This window comes from Periplaneta americana, chromosome 16 (genome assembly GCF_040183065.1).
Source record: "Periplaneta americana isolate PAMFEO1 chromosome 16, P.americana_PAMFEO1_priV1, whole genome shotgun sequence".
Taxonomy (NCBI): domain Eukaryota; kingdom Metazoa; phylum Arthropoda; class Insecta; order Blattodea; family Blattidae; genus Periplaneta; species Periplaneta americana.
This window is the reverse complement of record NC_091132.1, coordinates 181,983,334-182,007,470: the sequence shown is the minus strand read 5'-3', so window position 1 is coordinate 182,007,470 and position 24,137 is coordinate 181,983,334. Positions and strand designations below refer to the sequence as shown.

The 24,137-nt window shown below is 36.8% G+C and overlaps 1 protein-coding gene across 7 annotated transcripts in view; it reads right to left on the bottom strand.

Moving 5' to 3' along the window:
- Positions 1-24,137, bottom strand: part of LOC138692173 (serine-rich adhesin for platelets-like) — a 451,935-nt gene that overhangs the window by 51,913 nt on the left and 375,885 nt on the right. Inside the window, exon 1 of one of the 7 annotated variants that reach the window (XM_069815223.1) lies at positions 4,718-4,736. The exons of the other annotated variants lie outside the window; for them this stretch is intronic. The gene's annotated coding sequence lies outside the window, so the exon portion shown is untranslated. Of the gene's footprint in view, positions 1-4,717; positions 4,737-24,137 lie in introns of those variants that run through there. 7 annotated transcript variants of the gene reach the window in all.

The following is a 24,137-nucleotide window of genomic DNA, read 5'->3' as shown; positions in this document are numbered from 1 at the left end:
AAAAGAACAATACAGATGTTTGAAGCTAGAGAAATGGCAACCCTATGGAAAATAGTTGGTAAAACAAGGTTATATAGGATAAGGAACTGTGAAATCAGAGCGGCATGTAATGCATAACCAATATAACAGAGTGGACCATTAGAAGGAGAGACGAATGGAATGCTCATCTCTCAGGGATGATAGAAGACAGGATGGTAAAGACAGCCAGAGATGGTAATCCAAACGGAAGAAGCAGCCTTGAAGAACCTAGAAGAGATGGAGTGATTCCGTAACTGGAGAGAATAGGCTGCAAGCCTAAATAAAAGAAGTTATCAAAAAGTCTCGCGAAGGTGACACATACTTCCTTACATATTTTATCATACTCGATATTACTTTTTATAGTTTAGCCTATTTGCGAACTAGTCTTCAAACGACATACCAAAATGAAATTATTGTTAGTACGTACTCAAGCAAGATGAACTTCAATTTTCTGAATTACACACAAAAGATAGGCCTATTCTTTATGACCTAAAATTAAGATGTGAGATCGCTTACAAATTGTACGTTTTAAGTAGATATATGAGTATGTAACATAATTAATTTTTCACAAATTACATGGAATAGGTACACATATATTGTAATAATTTAGGCCTATACCGTTTTTTATATTTACGAAAATCATAATTATAATTTATACAATCTTAAATATATTATAAAAATAAGAATTTCCTATTAATTAACCTGTAAGACCTTACTTCAGTGGATCACTCACGCGCGAAATGTGTTCACGAGAGATAGAAAATCCTTTGACAATGAGCCTGCTCTATCTTGCTCTTCGCTATATTTATTTCACTGTGTTGCAGCCTCGATATTTGAAAACTTCGAATTCGCAACGAAAAGTGGAAATGATTCTATACACAATAATTTATTTCTCCCAGTATTAACAGAAAAACGTTTGGCTATGTGAATCGTCTGACTTCTCAGTTTAGTTTATTTTGAGTGACATAAAAAAATCAAGAAGATAATCATGCGAAGATTCTAAAAATTGGGCCCAAGTTTTTGTTTTCTATTAAGAATCTGTTATTTGTAGTAAAATTATTATATTTCATGTGCATCGTTCTGGGGTAAATTAACTCGTGGATATTTAATAGGCTATGTACAAAATCCAACCAGCAATTTAGGAGAAATAAGCACACAGAGATATACTGTATGGCATATCCAAAATCACTTTTTTCGGTGAAGAGTTACCTACTAAAAACATATATTTCCGGGGAAATCTCAAAATCGATTTTTTTAAGCATCACATCACTTTCTCCAATAAAATCTAAGTCCTATTGGGCACAACACAGGTCAACACACGCAAATGATACATTCAAGTCTTATTTCTCTTGAGAATCGAACAATGTTTCGCGAGAACAGTAGTCACAAATACAAACACTGAGTTGTAATGTAAAGAATGAGTCAGTAAATGTTTGATAAATATTTTATTTTCTCCTTTATACTTAGACTGCAATTTCACAGCGAGATATCAATTTTAATAACTTCTATTCCGTTGGGAGGAGCTGTCAAATCAAGTTTAATGACGTAACCGTTTCCTTCTATCTAACTGTTAACGGGAATGAAGGATGAATGAAAAAGGAAGCAATTTACGCAGTTGAAGGAAATTAAATACTACAGTGTGAAAACTACAAACGTTCATGATACATTCAGGAGTGTTTGGTTTGTATAAGGCACTTAGTGAAAAGAATACACACAAAATAAATTAGATGTGTTGAAATACGGCGGTTCTTGGGTCAGGTGAACACACGTTACCTCCCGCGTGAGCCCCATAGGGTCCCACGCCCCCTCCCCACCATCGACGGGCTGTGACCGCACCGGTCCTGCAAGTGACCAAGGCCTTCTGCAAGTGCTACTTATATACAGACGGCCGCAATTCAGGAGCCTTCGATCTACTTCAGCGCAAGGGGAAAATGGAAATTTCTAATACGTCAAATTCTGCATATACTATTTGACCCTCTCTTTAAGAAGCTTTTTCTAACTATAAAGGTTTTAAGTAAAGACAGGACATAACTAAAGCCCAAATCAGTATGAAAAATGCATAGCCTATGACATACAACATTCTGGAACATATTTAAAATGATACTCTTTTCTAAGGTGAGATCAGAGGCACTGTATTACCAATGTTTAATGATCTTTAAGTACCTTTATCTCATAAATAATTACATGTATGTATGTATGTATGTATGTATGTATGTATGTATGTATGTATGTATACACACATGGGTCATTCAATAATTAGTGGCAACAATGTTTGTATGTGGCGCTATCAGCGGTAAATGATGCAAGCTGATAATAATGAGAAAGAAGAGCATCTCATGTGTGTTATCTGTGAATTTGAAGACAATAATCTCATTTATCAGACCTATTTGTAGTGAGTTTAATTTGTAGACCGTTATCTGTAGTGCTCTAAAATATTTAGCAAATACGAACAAAGATGATTCATTAAAATTCAGATTGTAAGAAGCAACACTGGAAGCTTGTGGTAGACAGACTTCACCATATCGTACCGTGGCTAGATGGGCATATACATTTCGCAACGGGACGGACGTATAAAACAAACATTCAGCTACAAAAGACGCCAAACCACAAGTTTTTTTTTTTACCAAATAGTTTCCGAGGTATTTATTTTATGCTATAGTGTAGGATAAAAAAATAAAGTATTTTTACACATAAGACGTATTTCGCAATTAAAATGCACTCACAATAATAATTTCTCAATAAATTATACACCAAATTAAGCAGAAAATTCTAAATATTTGGGACAGAAAACCAAATTTTGAATTTTCTTACATATTTGACCTCTGACCTCACCTTAACGTGAAACTTCTTTAAGAAGGGTATGAATCGAACCCTGTGAAACAAAATTATGTGACAGGCGTTTTAAAGGAGCTTTGCGCAAAATAATATCCTGTGAATAAAGTCGTTTGCGATTTTCCACCCATTTACACAAACTAACAAATACCGTAATTAGTAAAAGTGGGGCTGCCACCAAGCTGTGCATCTTCTGTGTAGTGTTGTGTCGTTACACAGTCGAACCAGTGAGTAAGAAGTTTCTTGCCAGAAAATGTGCAGAAATCAGGGACAGAACGAACGAGAGCAAAATATGAAAGAAAACGTGCAAATGAACCGCCGGAAATTGAGCCAAAAATGAAAAAGAATAGATTGGAACGTGTGCGAGAATGCAGAGAAAGAAAAAAGGCATTTGATAAACTCTCTTCTACAGTTCAGTTACATAGTGTCAACGATTTAGTGAATGTCCCTACACCGCCAACAATCAACGAGTTCAGTATCTGATCCAAATGGCGTCAATGATGTAGATTTAACTGTAATTCACCATATAAAGACTTCAAACAAGTACTCATCAGTTCTTTAAAAACAATTTATAAACAAAATAGTTTTGTGTGCTTCATGTTTTTCTATATCTTATTTTAGCTATCATAAACAAACTGTTTCGTTTTTAAATTCTGAAGAGTAGGCTATTGATTATAAAAGTGCTAAATTTATTCCAGATTTATCGTCTCTCATTGCACACATATTTAAGAAGATTACTACACATTTACAGCTTAAGAAGTGTCACTTCCGTCGCGCGTAGAGGCCACATACTTATTTTATCTTTTTACAGTGTAGACTTGTCAAAAAAGCGACAGAATCGTAAGTTTAATACCTAGCTTAAATATGCATGTAAAATTTGCAAATCTAATCTTTTTTTTTTTCGTGTGCGTATCGATGACGTAATTTAAAAATAATATATGCATGGTATTGAACTTCCTTCCTTCACTGACAGAAGTAGAAATTTCACCGTGGAAAATATCATAATGATTAATTACTTAATTAGATACTGCAACGGCAGTTCATTGGCTTGACTATAGTAAGTACTGTACAATTTAATAAAGGTATTATTTCCTTTTTTAGTGGCAGTATATTCTAATAGATCTCCATACACTCGTATATTTAAACATTTCTACGTTCAATCGTTTGTCCACAAATAATTTTCGAAATCAGGGAAGTCATTTATACTCACGCTGTATTAAATTGTAATTGCATGTTTATAATAAAATTAATGTTTTAAAACATTTCGTGCATATTTGTATCTAAACTCGTATTTGCATACTTTTCGGGACTCTGGCTAAACAAAAATATGACGTATAAGTTTAGTAATGGAGAATTGAATACTTCAAAATGCACTTCCCAGTAGTAAAGTGAAAACAGTAAACAGGATTAACTTGAGCGTGAACCCCAATTGTGACAAATCAATGAATAAGTAAGACTTCTTTATTGTTATCTAGAATGCAATTTCAGTGTTAAGATTCAACCAAGCAGGCGTTTTCAATTTGTATCTGAATTAACTTTGTTATAATTCAAGAATATCGCATAAAATTGAATTTTATTACCAATTTACGTGGACTGTCCAAACGTACCAAGTAAGCTGATCTCTCTCTCTCTCTCTCTCTCTCTCTCTCTCTCTCTCTCTCTCTCGACAGAATACTGTTACGAAATGCGTAACAAATCTAGACTTCTTTTTCAAAAAAATCTTAATTGCATTTAGTACTCCCTCTGTAGTAGATTTCTGCGTACTTGTACGTTAGCAGAGAACTAATCTTTAAAAGAACACAGAACACAGGTAAAGCAAAGTTTTGTTCTCTGATTAAGCAATGCAAATTTCAGTTGTTGTACGCACTTTCACTCTCACGCAGTCGACACAACAATCTAACGTCCCATTATTGTAGGCCTACATGCCGCCCTTCGACGTATAGGAACTGTCCTATGCGTCAATCTGAAAAAAACAAGTTGGTGGATCTATCGGTTCTATCATATACAATCAGTCGATCGCCTGTAAGAGTTTGACTCCGAGTACACGCACAACACAGCAGACAGAGAAGTTGCCGTACACACGCGGGGCTGCTACTGTTCCGTTTCAATACGATGAGCGTTTATCTACTCGAGGGATTGGGCAATCCGACAGATTCCGTCCTCCTTTTCCATGCAACTACTGTTTTTTCTATCGCAATTGAGACGCTCAGTATCTCTTATCTGTTGTCGATATCTCCTTATTTTAGAGAAAGTCTTTACGTATTCATTCTACTAATGTGTTTAATCTAATCTGTTGTAATGGATACAGTATCCTCTTGACATATTTCACCTTCACAAATGACTCTTAGAAAGCCGTGACTTCCATTCATAGTTCATTGGATCAAGTTGAGTTTTATGAATGGGTAGGTAATTGCTGCGTCTGCCGTCGGTCATGAGATCTATGGGAACTCAGAATGGCAGCACAAAGTGTCCATCGCCTTCATTTTATGGATAATAGTGAATGGAAAAACGGTGGAATGATGAAAAATGGGGATTATTCCAAAAACATCTCTATGTATACCATCCTATACTACCTTCGTCCACTTTGAATTTGTTGGCACGTAAACCCGCCGCAAAGCCGAAGTGTAAAGCCGGTGCTCTAGCCATCAACTAATGGCACGTCTGCTCGACAGCTAGTACTGCTATGTTATAACACTATACTTTCGTTAAATATTCAGAATTATTATAATAGTTACGTACATTAAATATATTTCAAGTTGGAGAGGTTATAAGATCACAATGTTATAACCATCTAAACTCAGAACCATTAAGAAGTACCCATCCTGTTTCATTCACGTTCAAGATTTTATGGCCGTCTAAACCGGCCATATAATCAACAAAGTGGTTAGAAACAGTTGAATGATAAATTCTGTTACAATAAGTAGGTTATTTTACGACACTGTATCAACACCTTAGGTTATTTAGCGTCTGAATGAGATGAAGGTGATAATGCCCGTGAAATGAATCCGGGGTCCAGCACCGAAAGTTACCCAGCATTTGCTCAAATTGGGTTAAGGGAAAACCTCGGGAAAAACCTCAATCAGGTAATTTTCCCCGACCGGGAATCGATTTAATTTAACTGTGAGATCTTTACGCGACTGTCGACACTGTTGTTTTTTTATTTGGTTATTTAACGACGCTGTATCAGCTGCTTAGTTATTTAGGGTCGATGGGATTGGTGTTAGCGAGATAGTATTTGGCGAGATGAGACCGAGGATTTGCCACAGATTGCCTGATATTCGCCTTACGGTTTGGAAAAACCTTGGAAAAACCCAACCAGGTAATTAGCAGGCGCGCAGCACCGGATCGGCAGGCAAGCACCTCAACCGATTGAGCTACGCTGGTGGTCTGTTGTTACCAACGAGTTAGAAAGAGAAGACTATAGAGTGGTCATGTTGTCCTGTACAGCGCTCTTTGCGGTGCCACCGCGAAACACGGCACATCTGAACTAAGCGCCCACCTTTGTAAAAATTCGTCTGCTTACAATGTTGTATAACGGAGGTAAGAACTACAAAAAAAAAAAAACGAAGAAAAAACATGCCTGTTGTGTGTGCTGCATATAACTGCAATGTCAAAAGAAAAAATACAACCGATATATCATATTTCATGTAAATTTTATGAAGTTAAGTCCATAGTTTTGTTAATTAGCAGCATTTTTTTTCATGCATAAATGTGTAACAACGCCCGGCATAAACAAAATAAATGGTTCACTGGTAATGTACTTAAACTAAATACGGATAAAACCACTACAATTCCGTTTCAGACCCAGTGAAAAACAAATAGCAATATAATATTAAAATTGTATTTCAACACCGGCATCCTTTATTTCTGCTCCTTCTGTCCTTATTGCTTATAGAAGACGATGAGATGTAGCTTATAAAAAGTAGGCCTATTTCGAAGACAAATGATTAATCAAATAAATGGTTCACTAGTAATAAAGTTAAACTAAATACGGATAAAACCGCTACAATTCCGTTTCAAACCCAGTAATAGCAATCAAATATTAAAATTGTATTTCGACACTCGCATCCAAAATAACTCAAAACTCTGGTGTAGGTCGTATTGTTGTTAGTATTTTGACTGGAAGGACATGAAAGAACATAATTGAGCACCCACGTGCAATAATGGGGTAAGTATGAATATATTTCGTAACTACTTACCCCATTATTGTACGTGGGTGCTCAATTATACACTAATAATATTATCTGTGGTGCCACAGCCCTTGAAAGGCTCAGACAGATCAGCCGGCTGTTGGCCTCACGTTCACATTTCGATAATAATTATACTCTATTGTAACAAAAAAAAACTGAAAGCGTGTTTGGTCATGTTTTACCCACGTTACAAGCTTGGAGGTAAAGGTTGTTTACTACGGTTAGGGCCTACTTTCATTCTATATCTTATTGTATAATAAATAGTTTTGCAACGTGCAGAGACTGGGAAAACAATTTAATAAAATCATCCATATCATACTCGTTCATTTTATAGGCAATCTTGCAGGTCGCATTTAAAAGAACCTAGGAATATTAACATTTTCTTCAGTATATTTGCTAGGACTTATTGTCATACTACATGACAATTTTGCCCAGGTTATTCTTTTAAGCATTCCTTCTAGGAATAGCACAAGTGTTTTAAATTTAGCGTACATAAGTTTAGATTAAGTTCCTAGCACGTATTTGACGAAATACCAGGTTTTTCCACTTCAGTTTAACTGATTTATGCAAACGAAATTTTGACAGCTGACGATTCTAATGTCACTTATCGCCACTCCCACTTTGTTTTGGGCGCATAAGTTCATGGCGGACGGTCGTTCAATTTTCTTCAAACATGGCGGCGCAATGACCACTCTATATCTTTCTCTTTCTAACTCGTTGGTTGTTACATTGGACTGTTGGCATCTATCGGAAAGTCTGCGAACCAGGTACAGTCTGTAGGGATTGATGTCTTACCCTTTCAAATAACTAGATTTATAGTTATTTTATGGTCGAGGAAATCATTGAAGATCCAGATCAGATTGGCCGGCCTCGGGATTTGAAGCCGGAACTTCCCAAATGCAAATCCGGTGTTTTATCACAAAGTCATCTTGCTCGATGTTTTTTGTTTCTGTAAGATAGTCAATGTTTTGAGTTTACTGAGCGAAGTTTACGTGTTATAATCACTGAATATATTCATAAATGGAATTACATTTATAGTTTACTTTCTTTGTTTTTAGAATGATGAAGTTATCAGCAAACAGCATTGCATTTATATTTAAGTATGTTTAGTTATCTTAATTTTTATATCTATATTTTTCTTGGATTTAAAATCGCATTTATTGTTTCGCATTGCAGCGGAAGTAATTAAAATATAACGTTTGGCTTGGAACAAATTAAGTACGCTCGCAAATAAAAGTAGACCAGAACAGCGGTTAGGAATGAAGAGAAACTCATTTACGGAACATGCTATATTACACGGCCTCCTGAAGGCTATGACGAGATCGTGTCACGACCCAACCTGCGCTTGCATAACACCCTGCCTCCAAATGAGAAAATTGCTTCCAGAAAGGAGCGAGTAACTAACTACCTAATAAGTGCCATTGTTGTGACTGTCTCTCCAATGTCACGGCAGCACGACTACACTTGATCGTCACCAGAGGGCAGGTGCGTGCACTACGTCGCTCTGCTACTTTCTGAAATTGGAGCAACTCTCAAACCCGATTTTGCAACAAGAAGACATTCCAATGTGTTCAAGCCGACAATTTTACGCATGCGCGAACAATGAAATCGAACATGAACCATGGAAAAAATTAAAAAGTTCTACTTTTGAATTATATCAACCTCGTTTCTCCTTAACAGTGCTTCTTTCCGTTTTCAAGGCCCTCTACGAGTAAGACGTGATGTTTGTTACAGTATGCGAATATGTTTGTTTCGGGTACTGCAATCTATGTGAAGTCACTGCCCTCCGTCCTATTTCATATGTTGAATTCAACATACAAAATATTTCCTCCTGCATACTTATCCTGTTTAATGTTTTTTATTCAATATTTACCAGTGAGATCATGCGTTATTCACAACTCCAACACACGATTCAAAGAGAGTTGCACCATAGTCAAGTATAAATAAAAATGTTGTTTTCTTCATTAGTATGTTTGTAACATTGTAAATTTGCTTCATAAAGGTGTAACTTTTCCACGTCATATTTATCAAATTTAATATCATAAAATACAATAAATAAGATAAGAAATATGGCGCAACAAAAGGACTGCTCTAGTCTGTTATGAATCAACCTAGTGGGTGGGCGGTTCCCAGAAATTTATCTCTAAGGATCACGCCTTCAAACTCTGGCCGAGGCGATGAATTTTTAAGGGGAATTACTCTCTTTACTTCAGAAGTAAAGGTTCGTGTAATAGTAGGTTTACAACTCGTAAAATAACAGTCTCGGAATAAAAGGACCGTAGGCTATTCCGCACTCAAATCAAACTTATGCTAGTCAATATTCTTGGCTATTACCCTATCATCAGGGTAATGAATCAAACTTATGCTAGTCAAAACTCTTCCCTATTACCCTATCATCAGGGTAATTAATTCTGATTTTTATACATCCGAACTTCAGAAAAGTATTGCTTCATATTGTCAGACTAGTAGGATCTAGAAAGTCTTAAACAACCATATCTCCCTGTGTTAGTATCCAAAAAATAATTGCCTTGTTAAATAGCTAACTCAAAACATTATAGACGTTATAGCATGGGATATAATTAATATTACAGTAGACTAACATCACAATAACAAAATCAAACACATACTACATGAAATTAATCGGCCCTTTACAGAAAAGACTATAACGGAGCACGAACTGTTTCTTTCTAATTTTGTGAGGTATTATTGGTGATCCATTCAGTTCGTTCCATTTTTACGTGACGTAAACAAATAATTTTTCGGCACAGTATGTTGACAAAGTGTAAGAACAGGGATTTTCGTTTCTTCATTACACAAGTAATGATGGATTCTTAATTAAAAACCATAGCTAAAATAGAAGCAAGAGATCATGCTTATAGTAGTGTGGCACCTGGTAGAGAGGTCTTCGCGGGTCGAAAATCTTAGGCTCGACCCGGCCTGGCCCGGTCAGGTCCGAGCTGAACCAGACCCGAACCCCACCCGAACCCAGAGATTAATTTATAATTATCAACCTGAGCCCGACCCGAAAACTAGCAAATAAAGCAGAGGCCAGAGGCCACAAGAGTCAGAAACAGCTGCGAGAGAGATCATTCCAGTATGAGCATGAGGAAGAGTAATAGATCTTTAAGTATGGAAATACGCTAATAAGATGGAACTCCTTTGACAATCATGCTATTAAACAATTGTTTTTCTCTACTTAGTAACTCAATTAACTCTTCAAATTATAAAATCATAACACAGTTGTCGATAACAGCCTGCATGAAATATCTATAGATTTAAGTTGAACATTTCCGCTTGGATTACCTATGAATGATTCAATAAACCGACATGTTTTACGTTAAGCTACTGATTCACCGTCACAGTCTTCACAATATCTTCAGAAGAAGATTAAACTTTCTTTCAGTTACGAATTGTATTTATTTATATTTCATTAATACAGTAAAAAATAAAGAATGAAACACAATTACTACGAATATGATAAAGAATGATAATAGGCTATAAAACAAAACACCATCTCGTATAAGTTACTGGAGAACACTGCGCTGTCCACATCAAGAAACATAGTTAAAGAATATTGCGATCGGTCACACTTCCTATTTGTATTCTACACATACAGTATATGCTAAAATTACAACAAAAACATATTAAAGTACTTTACAAAAGTATTTGTTTACAAAATAGCAATATGTTGACTATATAAATATTAGTTATATAATATATAGAGAGTTCTTTAATAACTCTTTGTTGGTAGATTTGTTTAATGTGCTATCAATTTAAAGAAGATATTGCAACTGCGGATCTGGGATGAAAAAAAGTTAAAGGAACTTACAGTACCGGTAGTTCTCAAAAAAATTATGAGATCACTTTGAAATTCATAAAGTTGTAAGAACTGAAAAAATAAATACAATTAGAAAGAAGTAAAGGCACTGAAGACAAAGAAATGAAAATAAATATAAAAAAAAAATTTAAAGAAAATAAGGGGACTAAATAAGAAAAAAGAGTATTCCCCTAATTGTCTTTCTTTTTTTTTTTTTTTTTTTTTTGCAAAAATTAAAGCAAGTCTATTTTTAAATTTAGGCTACTTCATATTTTTTTGTTAATTTGTTTTAGTTGCAAAAATTTCTCATTATTTACTTATAGCGTCATTTCTTTCATTCCACAGGTGCGCCTGATAAATATGTCTATCCAGCTTTCCTTATCAAAATACCTTAAAATACCCCACAATACAAAAATATTGTATTCTATTACGTTCAATAATTATTGTTGCCTTACCTTACCCCTCTTATCGAAAGGCTGCGTTGTGCATTTCCTCAACTCGATTTCACTTGTCTGGAAAACAGACTGTCGCAATTTGTCTAGGTCGTCTGATCTCAAGCCCGAAGTGTTGCATCACGGTCTTTGTGACAAGCAATACCGTCATGACACATGCACTGCATTCAGATGTTTGTGCACTGTGTCGTGATGCAACCATCATTGAATAGTTCCCGACGACTGCAATTGCAATCAAGCCATGCATGCCTATGACCAGAGTTTTAACAATTTAAATTGTGTTTAACACATTCAGATTCAGATATATATATATATATATATATATATATATATATATATATATATATATATATATATCAAGTAACTATGTAGTATTGCAAAGAACCCTCCCTCTCACCCAAATCTTATAATTTTCGCTTAAACTATATAATTTTAACAATATTAACCATTTTATGGTCTGTGAAGTATGGCCTTAGTGAAGCCAATGCAAAATTTATCTTGCAATAGAAAACGAAAATCTGAAACTTTGCAATGAATATGATCGTTACGTTATTTATCCGAAGTAGGACCGATAAACTTCGTGGTTAGACGTGTGGCGCTGCAGTGCATCTCTCCATCATTTTAAGTTTAGCCCTGCTGAGTTTGAGAAGTTCACTAAATTGATGTCTTCCTAGAATGAGATGACATTTTCTTAGAGAAAACTTGCACTAGAGACTTTTTCCAGGCTGATCGTGTGAATAAGAACTGTAATACGTAACACAGAAAGGAGTTTGGAGAAGACGGACGTGATCTATTTGAAATAAACATTCCATCACTTCCACAGAGACATAAAAATATGAAAAGCCTCCCAGGAAATAGCTGACATCGCGTATAGTTTCCGTTAAGTAAACGAAGCAAACATGTTTATACAGAAATGTTTGCCAGAATTTTAATGTGTGGTGTAAACACTTGACGGCTGCGTGAAGAATAATGACTTTGCTTTAACTACAAGATTAAATATTTGACGTACGTGTGTGATATTTTAACTATATGTACATTAAATCACCAATAACACACACCTCTCAACTCTGCACCTCGCACAGGCTTCGTCGTAACAGACACATCAAGTAACACTAGCCCACACTTGTAGCAACATGCAGCATAACGTAGGTCTATACATTGTGACATATGCAACAGCGACCTGCTTGAAAATTATATCTTAGTCTACGAGTTTACAAGCATTGTACTGTGAATGTAAATGACTATTCGTATTAAACATGTATTTCATATAATTTTCTTATCTCGACAACAAAATGCATATTTTTATTAATACTTGCCCTTCTACAAATAGGCATTTTGTTTCAAGGTAATGGCTATGAAAAGAAAAAAAAATAGTAATAACTTTTGCTTTGTTGCTTGTGTAAATACTGCAACACTTTTCTTTATTAGGGTCTACGTCCTGTGATAAAAACATCATCTGCACTGTGCGAAATATTCAATGACAGACGCAGGAGTTTGTAGAAGGAAATTCTCAGAATTATATTATTACATACAACGACAGAGAATAAAATAATTTCACTGGCATTTTTTCTGATCTATTATGATTACATTATTCGTAAGTATAATACAGTCCATAGTTAAGTAATCTGTATAGAGTTAGAAGAGGTTGCAAAGACTCTTAATTCCAAGGTTACCGACACGTGGCAAAGTTTCTATACTCATATTATTTTAATATGTAGCATAGAAACAGAATACGCTACCAAATCATACTGCCGTTTTGTGTAACTTTGCATATTTTCATGAAATTCCTACATAAACTAACACTAGTAAGAGTCTGAATTCTCTTACGCAGCAGTTACAATATTTTATACATATACTGTATGTCTAGCATATTCATCGCAGTGATGACAAACATAGTGATGTCAGTTGAAGTTACGTCAGTGCTGTCAAGTTTTTCGTTTTGTCCTGCCATTGTTTTTATGAAGAAAACACTTTTGGAAAATATTGATTAGTCTAGAGACCGGATTTTAAAGGGAATCCCTTTTTTATTTCAACACGAAACATGAAATAATTAATTACGATGTTCAAAACTATCTTCCACCGACAAAATTATGTGGTTTTGGCTTCCCTTTTTTAGTCCATAATCCTTTTTTCCCCCTATTTTAAGAACATCAGTTATTTTGGTCCTTTTTGGCAGAATATAGCAAACATTTAGATAATTTTCCTATATGTTTTCCCGATAGGCCTATAACTTTCTGAGCAAGCGAAAATAAATATCGTTCTTCTTCTGATTCCAGACATTGGAAAACTAATAAAGTGTGCTGATTTAGAGTTCAGTTGATGTTGAACGATCATTTTCTGTTTATAAAGACATTCTGCATTCAAAGAGGCAGAATCCTATTGAAATGTTGAATGTGATCAAATACATCACATGCCTTATGTTATGAAACGATAAATATAAGCTTGTGTGTGCTATGTGTATCCATGAATGTGCTGAAGTGTTTTTTCAATTAAAATAGCACCCTTTTGAGGGAGTAATATAGTCTTTTTTGAAGTTCTTTTTTGACTATATCAAATACAACACTTTCCTTATGTTATGAAACGATAAATATAAGCTTGTGTGTGCTATGTGTATCCATGAATGTGCTGAAGTGTTTTTTCAATTAAAATAGCACCCTTTTGAGGGAGTAATATAGTCTTTTTTGAAGTTCTTTTTTGACTATATCAAATACAACACTTTCCTTATGTTATGAAACGATAAATATAAGCTTGTGTGTGCTATGTGTATCCATGAATGTGCTGAATTGTTTTTTCAATTAAAATAGCACCATTTTGAGGGAGTAATATAGTCTTTTTTGAAGTTCTTTTTTGACTATATCAAATACAACACTTTCCTTATGTTATGAAACGATAAATATAAGCTTGTGTGTGCTATGTGTATCCATGAATGTGCTGAATTGTTTTTTCAATTAAAATAGCACCATTTTGAGGGAGTAATATAGTCTTTTTTGAAGTTCTTTTTTGACTATATCAAATACAACACTTTCCTTATGTTATGAAACGATAAATATAAGCTTGTGTGTGCTATGTGTATCTATGAATGTGCTGAAGTGTGTTTTGGGGAGCAATATAGTTCTTTTTCAAGTTCTTGTTTTGGCTATAACTTTCCCCCTTTTTATTGTCCTTTTTTGGTGAAAAATTTTTCCTTTTAAAATCCGGTCTCTTTTCATTACATAGGCTACATAGACTCAAAAAGCAACCAACAATTTTTAACTTAGGAAACAAAATTGATAAAATTAAACAACAGTGGTTTGAACGTATTATAGAACGTATAAATCCATCTAGAACGACAAAACAGAATTTATAATAGGCCTACAAACCACGTGGACGACGTTCTATTGGAAGATCGAGATTACGACGAAAAGATAATTTTACAGCGAAAGTAAGTACATACTAATACATATTTACTTTTTTCATTGTAACCAAGATCTCTTATGTCATAAAGAGATACTGAAAGTAAAAAATTTCTAGTGAGTCTCCTACTTCTTACTGAAGAGACTTCTGAGGCATCTGTCCTAACCACATAGTCTAACTTACACGTTCCAAAATTCAGCAAACTTTAAGAACTTCCAGATATTTACTTACATTCTTTTATTCTAAAACTACATTGTTTTATTCTAAAAGCGATATTTTCGCTGAACAAAACAATTGCTGTAGAATATCCTCTTATCACTTAATAACATACGGTATGTTCCTTATTCTTGGATACAGGGCCGTGCGATGAAGTGTTCGTCTTCTCTCCTAGCTTTACTTTACTTATGCACATTCACACGAGTATTTCAGAATATTTTCTGCTTACATACTCGTATCCGGAATCTAGTTGTGAGTGTATCTAAATTTCAACAGCATTGGTCTTAGGTGCAGCTTTAAAATGTGCAGTCTCAGAAAAAAGTTTTGTCGCACAGAAGATACTTTATTACAAGTCCCAGAAAGGAGGCAGCGCACATGATCAGAGGACGAACGACCTGGTTCACACCAGAAGGACTAGTTGAGGTAATAAAATTAGTTTTGTTTCATTGCATGTCTGATTATGCTCACTGCCTCCTTTCTGGGACTTATAAAGTACCTGTGTGACAAAACGTTTTTCTGAGACTGTACGTTACATTACATCCGTTAAACAGAGACCTTTGAAACTAATGAATTTAAATAACCGAAGTGATTACACAATATTTCATCACAAGACCTATTCGTAAGCTGATGCTCGTTCCAGACGCAGAAGCGGAGACAATTCTTCCCCCAACAGTGACGCAGTTTCACCTACAGATGACAAACCACAATAAAATGAAACTATGCGCAACTTTACGTTTGTACAGGCACATCCTTGACATCCGCTGATTGGCCTTTTGCCATGACCCGACTGCCATCTCTCATGTCACAACAGTGATTTAAGAGCAATTTCATTGTTTGGCTTGTTTCACGGTCAGGTGACGTATCAAACAAGTGAATCTTCACTCGGTTACATAATTAATTTGCAACTAGGAGATCGCGACCCTTTGCACACGAGGTGTCTTCAATCAATTGTTCGTGGTTGGTCTCGCTGAAAGAAAGAAATTATCGACAAAATCATATGAGTAGGGGAACTACTATTTCTATATACTTGCCCTGTTTATAGCGGTCGATGTCTTTATTCACAATCGTTTCATAATATTCCTTGAATTGCCATAACTTCGACCACAATATCTTGCCAACTCCTTATGGGTCTTTTTTTCTCACATGACTTCAATGAAAGACTCTTGATATTGCCTCACTCCCAGTTTGATGTAGTTTTATTTCAGTTACCGACAATGTTCCTTAATAAAATAGCATTAGGCCTACCTAATGTGCCGACTTGCTACTACTCTAAGAGGGAAAATTTTATACGATCTCAGGACTGCGCGGACTTTTAAAATTGCTTCCAACATTGTTTGTAAAATAAAATTCCTGCTGTGTGACAATTCAGTGAGGGCATGTGTACGCGCGGCCGCGCATACGCGTAGCTTTGGTTGCCATCGGTATATTTCTCACACTATGGCGACTCTTATTTTCCACCCTCAATATTTCCTTCATTTTGTAACACTCTTCGTATTTCGTACATAATATCAATTTACTGTTTTGTATTTTCTGTAATAAAGAAATTACAATAGAAATCAAAAGACGAAAGTGGAATTGGATGGGGCACACAATTATGAAAGAAGATAGAGCAGTAGAAAGAATGGCTTTGGATTGGAACCCCCAGGGTAGCAGAACAAGAGGAAGGCCAAAAATACATGCAAGAGAACAGTTTTGGAGGAAATTGCTAGGGAGGGGAAAACCTGGAGTGAAGTGAAGAAGTTGACTACAAATAGAGTCCGATGGAGGCACTTTGTGAATGCCCAATGCTCCTCATGAGGAGATACAGGAGTTTGATTGATTCTCTGTAAATATCCGTACCAGCTTAGCTATTGCTTAAATATAATACATACCTATATACATCGTGTCCCGTTTAGAGAGACTGAGAAATAAATGCTCACCATTTAGAATCATATGAAGATATTGTTCTGATTTACATCTGACAAGATGCAGAAACTGTCTAAGTTTATGCACCAATGGTTTAAAAACAGTTGCATGTTCATGCGCATGCGCCATAGTACGCAGTAGAACATTCCGTCATTGGGCCATTCTTCTTCATCGAGACAACAGTCCACAGGGAATGTGTATCTAGACATGTTTCAGAACTTTTGTTGTTGATCAACTCCTCTTAGAATCGGTTTTTCAACAACATGGGGCTCCACCCCATTACTATGGAGCAGTGCGTGGCTTCTTCAATGCAAACTTTCCGAATAGGTTGATCGCCCTTGCCTGGCCACCTAGGTCAACCGACTTGACGCCCACTGACCTTCCTCTGGGGCTTTGTGACAAGTGTTGTGTACCAACGTGATACAGTTGACACTTTGGAAGAACGAAGACAACGCATTATAAATGCAGCTGCGCTAATCACCTGCCAGAGCCAGGTGCCAATTCTCAATCCAGTACCTGATAAACCCCAGGGTCCGGAGTCCCAAGCCCTTTCCATAACAATATCTAAAACCCGTACTACCCCAAAGAATTCACTCCATCCTATTTTAACTATACAGATGAGAGATGAAATGAGGTGAAGTGTTGATGAAATTAAATAAGGAAACGGGAGTACCCCAAGGAAAACCCTCAGAAATGTCTGCTTTGTCCAGCACATATTCCATTACTATCTGTCCGGGGATTGAATTCGGGTCGCACGGATGGAAGACCAACGAGTAAGAGCTTGAGTCACAGATGCGGCCAATTACAGAGTTCATTGTAGGTCTTATGACTACCTGCCTAATTAGAATATGCGATATAGATAGTAACAGCGATTAAGGAGTGCTTAGTTACTATTGTTGTTTAGTCAACTGTCCGAAGACAGGTCTGAACCTCGTGATACCAACAAGATACCACTTATGAGGCAACTAGGTTAGAAAATAATAGGGTAGGGTGGCTAGTTCCTTTCCCCCTCCATCGCATACATCGCTGACCAGCTACATATCACACTAATTTAGTTAATATTCCGGGATCTTACTCGTTTTATACTGAAGAACTGTTCAAAATTAACGATATGATATGGTGATGAAGGCGGAATGAAAATAACAATAAAAATCAAAGTACCCTGTAAGATAAATCTATACAACTTCTGTTTTATCAATCACAAATCCATTACAATCTTCAGAGAGCATAAAATACGTCGTCGAATGACTGCGTTAACCACTTAAAATGTTTTGCATCGGTAAAGGCTCAGCCCCTTCCACTGAAGAATAAGCAATGCAATTTTTAAAGCACGCACGTATTCCCTACAAAGTTCGTTTCCAGGCAATGATAAAATATTTACTGTATGTTCTCTAACATCTTGGTAATATATAGCTGAATGCATTCCCGAGATTCGTAAGATAAGAAACATATGTTAACCACTTTTAATTTCTTGACGACACTGAAAATCGATGCAAATTTATGCCAGTTTAGTATATATATATATATATATATATATATATATATATATATATATATATAGAGAGAGAGAGAGAGAGAGTTATTTTACGACGCTGTATCAACATCTAGGTTATTTAGCGTCTGAATGATATGAAGGTGATACTGCCGGTGAAATGAGTCCGGGGTCCAGCACCGAAAGTTACCCAGCATTTGCTCGTATTGGGTTGAGGGAAAACCCCGGAAAAAACCTCAACCAGGTAACTTGCCCCGACCGGGATTCGAACCCGCCACCTGGTTTCGCGGCCAGACGCGCTGACCGAGCTTAGTATATAATTCACTTTATTTCTCGAGGGTTACGCCTGCAAGTGTTTTACATTTCTTTTAGACCACATATTGGACTGGCACGATGTGCATCTCCCATGACGTGGAGTAAGCTCGACGCCAGACTTATGAAAAAACAAATGACATTACATCGACAACAGATAAACAACTATGTCCTTGACAGGATTCGAACCCACTATCGTGACTTCTAAGTAGCGATAAAGCTGCGCCTTAGTTGTTGCATAAACCTCAGCCAGTCTTTCGAGCCGAATACCTTGAGTAAGTCTTGGCAGAAAGAGGAAAAATGGGCATTACTAACCTTGGACTTCCCGAGGTTATGACAACTTTCATACTCGTTTACGCATTTATTGAAAACTTCTGTCAAGTTTCCAACAGCTACTACGCTCAATACTTTAAATTCTAAGAAGAAAAAACACTGAAGCAATAATTAATCATTAGAGTTGAGGAGAAATGTACAAAGTACTCAGTAGTTCTGCTAAAATAGCTGTGAAGCAGTCTGACTTCACACTGATGACATGTTAGTCAGCCATTTACATTCTGTACAAGTTTCCAGTGTTTTGCAACACGCAGCACCCAGTTCCGGGTTATATGACGTAACGCGTAGACCGAGGAGGACAGGGTGACCAGCAAACTGAAGGCTCATGTGTCCCGTGTTAAATGACGATTACATGGCGGAAACATGAAACACTACACAAGTTTAGTATAGACAACACACGTACCCTACCAGAAAAGAATAGTTTTAGGTTAACAATGAGTTTTCTTGATCGGTCGCATTGTACACAACGGTATTATGCACGCAGCTCCGTTGTCTGCGTGTTTCCCTGTGTTATCTCAGGTGGAAATGCAGCGTTACTTTAAGGGATTTCCACCGTCCGTCCATTTAGTGTCGAAGGAAAGTACGAATTATAGACTTGGGACGAACCCCACTAGAATAAGAAACACTCTCGTCAGACCAGAGGTGCAAACAGAGCTTGTGTTCTTGATGACTTTGCATCAAACAACTGAAGTAGTTTAGTAAAAGGATTGACATCCACAGACTATCACAAAAACATTGTACGAGCTTCATCAGAGAAAACTTTGGAATGATCGAGGAATGGCTGGATACAGAGGGATCGACATCTTTATTTTGTCGGTATTTATCTCAGCTTAATTTACAGTTTTGAGACTCGGAAGCATGATAAAAATGCGATGCGATTCCTCTATTTCATCGTCGACTATCGACTAATGCAGGATCGAAATTTGGTTCCTGTACTTCATCGACGACTAGCGCAGGATCAATATACAATATGATTCCTAAACATGCAATACGATTCTACTTCACCGTCGATTAACCCAGAATAAAACTCTGATGGCGTTCCTCTACTTAATTATCATCTCTACGTAACGAATCAGGCCAATTCGTTTCAATTAGAAGTAATTCCTATTCCTTGTAAATAAATTTTGAATTAAAATTATAAAATATGATTTACAAAATTTCTTAATAATTACAAAATTACAACATTAAAATTCTAAATTTAACTTTAACTGTTCTATTAGGATGTTCCCCTCTCTACAACTTGGGCGAATGTAAGTACTGTCTTTTTCTCTCTATACATTTCTAGCTGATAAAAACTTACTGGCCTATTCCTAAAGGATGTTCCAACAAAAGAGCCGGATTTCTTAGTGTGAATAAATGCAACTAAAACATAACAGAATAGATAACAGCGCCGCCAAACCAAAAAGACAATGACGCAATATCTTGTTATTTTTTAGTTTGCGCCACTGCTATCTGCTTTGTTATCTGTTTTTGTTGCATTTATTCACATTATTAAATCCGGCGTCCTTGTTGGGACACTCTTCATATAGACTCCTTCAACATTTCTCCATCTCGTCATTATTCCATAGCATTCCCCGAACGCCGGGTGGCGACGCACAGAGGGGGCTGGCCTAGGGATGAGGTGGATTGCCTGCTTGAAACCTGGGTACGCAGCGAACCTTAGTGTAGTCGGCCTGTATGGGTTTGGGAATGCTTCTAGCTTGAGGGTTAGCGCAATAGATCGTAAAAGGTCGCAGTGCTGGGCCAGAAAATTTCATTCCTATATAGACTCAGGCACATACTATATCTCTAGGCCTATATGATCTACCGATGTCTCTATTGGTATGATAATTTAGTTTTATTTTAAATTAATATATAATTCTATTTCTAGGCCTATATGTATGGTTCGTTTTCGTTGACTCAATATCAATATAGCCGCTCCTGCCGCAGTATTTATGAGTGCATTGCAATCTCTCAGATAACCTTTTGTAACTGAAAATCGTCAACATAACAGATTAAGAAAAATACAGGGATCTACATGATATATCCAAAAAGCATTACCAGTTGATACATCATCACAAAATAAGCCACCTGTTCGGATAGGCATGCAAGATGGGTGCAGTCGTGTTCAACTTGTCCTAGGCTAACAGAGGGCTCCACCTCTCGGAGCTGCAAGGCCAAGAACGTTCGTTGAACTTCCTGCGGGTCACCGCCACGCCTCGCTCCTCACGCTGGTTGCTAGGATACCAGTCGCTTCTTTGTTTCCGCGTTTACAATCTCTATAGACATCAACGTGTTATAGAGTTTAAATTATATTCTCACACCACCGTCATCTAGATACATTTCAACATATTAAATTACGGTACTAGATTCTACGGTTTAGAACTCGAAATGTATCAGTTCAGTCGGTTTCACACCAACACAAGTAGCAAAAACATTTACGTTTCTTTGCACTGCTGCATACATATAACAGCCGCAAGGGACAGCGTTTCCGGAAATTGTTGCAGAAGTTTTCGAAACCTCCAAAACGTTATCATCCTCCACAGACAAATAAAATGATTCACCGAGTCATATTTCGAACCCGATTCGGAGCCCGTTAGTCTCAAATTGATTTTCTCCACTACTCTCGTCTCTTTTCCATTTCCGACTGGAAAGTACAAATTCTGTACTATTCATGGTTTCTTCTTTCGTGATTCTTACTCGTGGGTAATTTCTATTGCAACTGCTTGTATTTCATTTTAATTTATGCGCACACCTTGACGAAATCAGTTAACTACTGAATAAAAACGGTATTTTCCGCACCACACGCACACACTTCCCTTATTAGTGTGTGTGTATATATATATATATATATATATATATATATATATATATATATATATATATTGGTATTAGAATACACTTTGATGGACAGGAACAAAGTGAAAATATTAGAACAGAATTAAAACAGCGTTGACCAATTTCACAAGGAATAATCCTCCAACCCCTAACTGCTTATGCCTGAACGCACAAGATCTACCATTTGCACTCAGCGGTCACTTTCCTGGACTGACCAACGCCTCGTAGGAATAAAGTCTTCCCACATGTTCTCTCCTCCCCAATTACTTTATTACACAAGTTACGCTTTAAATTCGTTAAAAATGTTTATGTTCGTTAATTTCTTGTGCAAAGGTTCGTTAAGAGTAGAGTTTACTTCCGTAATAATAACATTTGGGGGCGGCCGGGTAGCTCAGTTGGTAGAGCAGCTGGCTACGGACTGGAAGGTCCGGGGTTCGATCCCAGGTGGTGACAGGATTTTTTCTCGTTGCCAAACTTTCAGAACGGCCCCGAGGTTCACTCAGCCTCCTATAAAATTGAGTACCGGGTCTTTCCCGGGGGTAAAAGGCGGTCAGAGCGTGGTGCCGACCACACCACCTCATTCTAGTGCCGAGGTCATGGAAAGCATGGGGCTCTACCTCCATGCCCCCCAAGTGCCTTCATGGCAAGTTACGGGGATACCTTTACCTTTACCTTTTAATAATAACATTTGGAGGAAAGTGCTGGTTTCATATCTGTTAACTTTGACAACTCTATCGAAGAGAATCTCTTATGTAAATCCATCTTCCTGAGGTCACAATATTATGACGTCACGCTCAACGTGGTGACATAAGACGAAGACATTAGGTGGTGATGCAGTGTTTCTAGGTGCGTTGACCAGATCCAGAAAGTAAATGTCGAGTGCAAATGATCAACATCGATTTGGAGAGGCTGAGTGCATTTGGACATAAATAAGGCAAAGGGATTAAACCAGGTGCAAATGGTTACTGTTCAATTAAAAATGCAAAACATATGGGGAGACCCAGAAAGAGATGGCGATACTAATAAGGAATTTCGAACAGACCGAAGTGGCTAAACCGTGGTCGTGGTGGTGGTGGTGTGTTGTCGCTTGCGTACATATTCCATTCATATTGGTATGTAGCCTATATTGCGCAAAGAATCTGAAACAGGTTAGCAGCCTAAGTCTCTTCCAAAGTTTACAAAATTGCACAAATTATTAACATAGAATGTACAGATACGTAATTAAAATTTGGAGTGAGTCTTGATGGAAGTCCACCTGTATGTAGGCAACAATTTCACACAACTGTCCACAAGTAGCATATATACAGGAGCTCTTGTTTACTGCACATGCGCAGGGTGTTGTAAGCGAAACTTACACAATAAGGGAACTCCAAATTTCATTTCTGTATCTGTACAACTCCTAGAGACATCTCAACCTTAAATGAGAATATGAAAGTAAATAGAGTATTTCTCTCTCTTTGTAACACGCGAGCTATGCCATTAGCACTGTCCTGTTCTGTTACTATTGCGTTGCCAAATAGGCTCATTATTAAAAATTTAAATGTCGTAAGTTTAAAGCGGTGAATACAGAGATGCGCTGTCTGATGGATCCGTTATTTAAGCTGTCATTAATTTTAGCGGGCTCAAATTTTCATAAAAATCCAAACTTTTACTGACAATACTTATCAAGCAATAAATATCAACACGCCATTTTTCTGGCTTCATTGGTGTTTGAAGATACGATATGTTTCATCTGGGTCAAATATTTTTTACAAGTTACATATTTTCATATCGAATAGTTTGTAAAAAAAAAATGATCTCACAGTAACACAACATGTTAACTAGCAAGAAACTCTTACATCACGGGATCAAGCGAGAAAAATGCTGACCATTGTTTGAAGTTGTTTTTAGACTGTATCAGAACCCCACAGATCGCTCCAGTCTTCAACCAAAACAAAATTTGTTTCTCAGCTGTCTCGCTATGATGTGAGTCATACGCCAGGTGTGATCAAGGCCTTGCTCAAATTCACACGTCTTTTAATTGCAATAAACAGTCTATGATGTTCAAAAGCAAACGCTGTGAGGTATTTAAATTATAAGTAATGGGGAGCGCGGCAGTGTCGCAGTTAAGGGTTTACGCTGCAAGTCGGAAGGTCGCGTGTTCCATTTCCGATGAGGTCATGAATTCTCCCATTGATCTAATCCTCCCGGCAAACAATGGCCTTGGGGATCACTCAGTAGATCTATCATCCCTATTGCTAGGCCTACTTGTGCTAATGCGGATTGTCTAGGAAAGTGAGAGTCTTAACCCCCATGACCTGTAACAGGGATAGCTTTATTCTTTTTATATAAATGATATAATTATTTAATTTGATAATGGA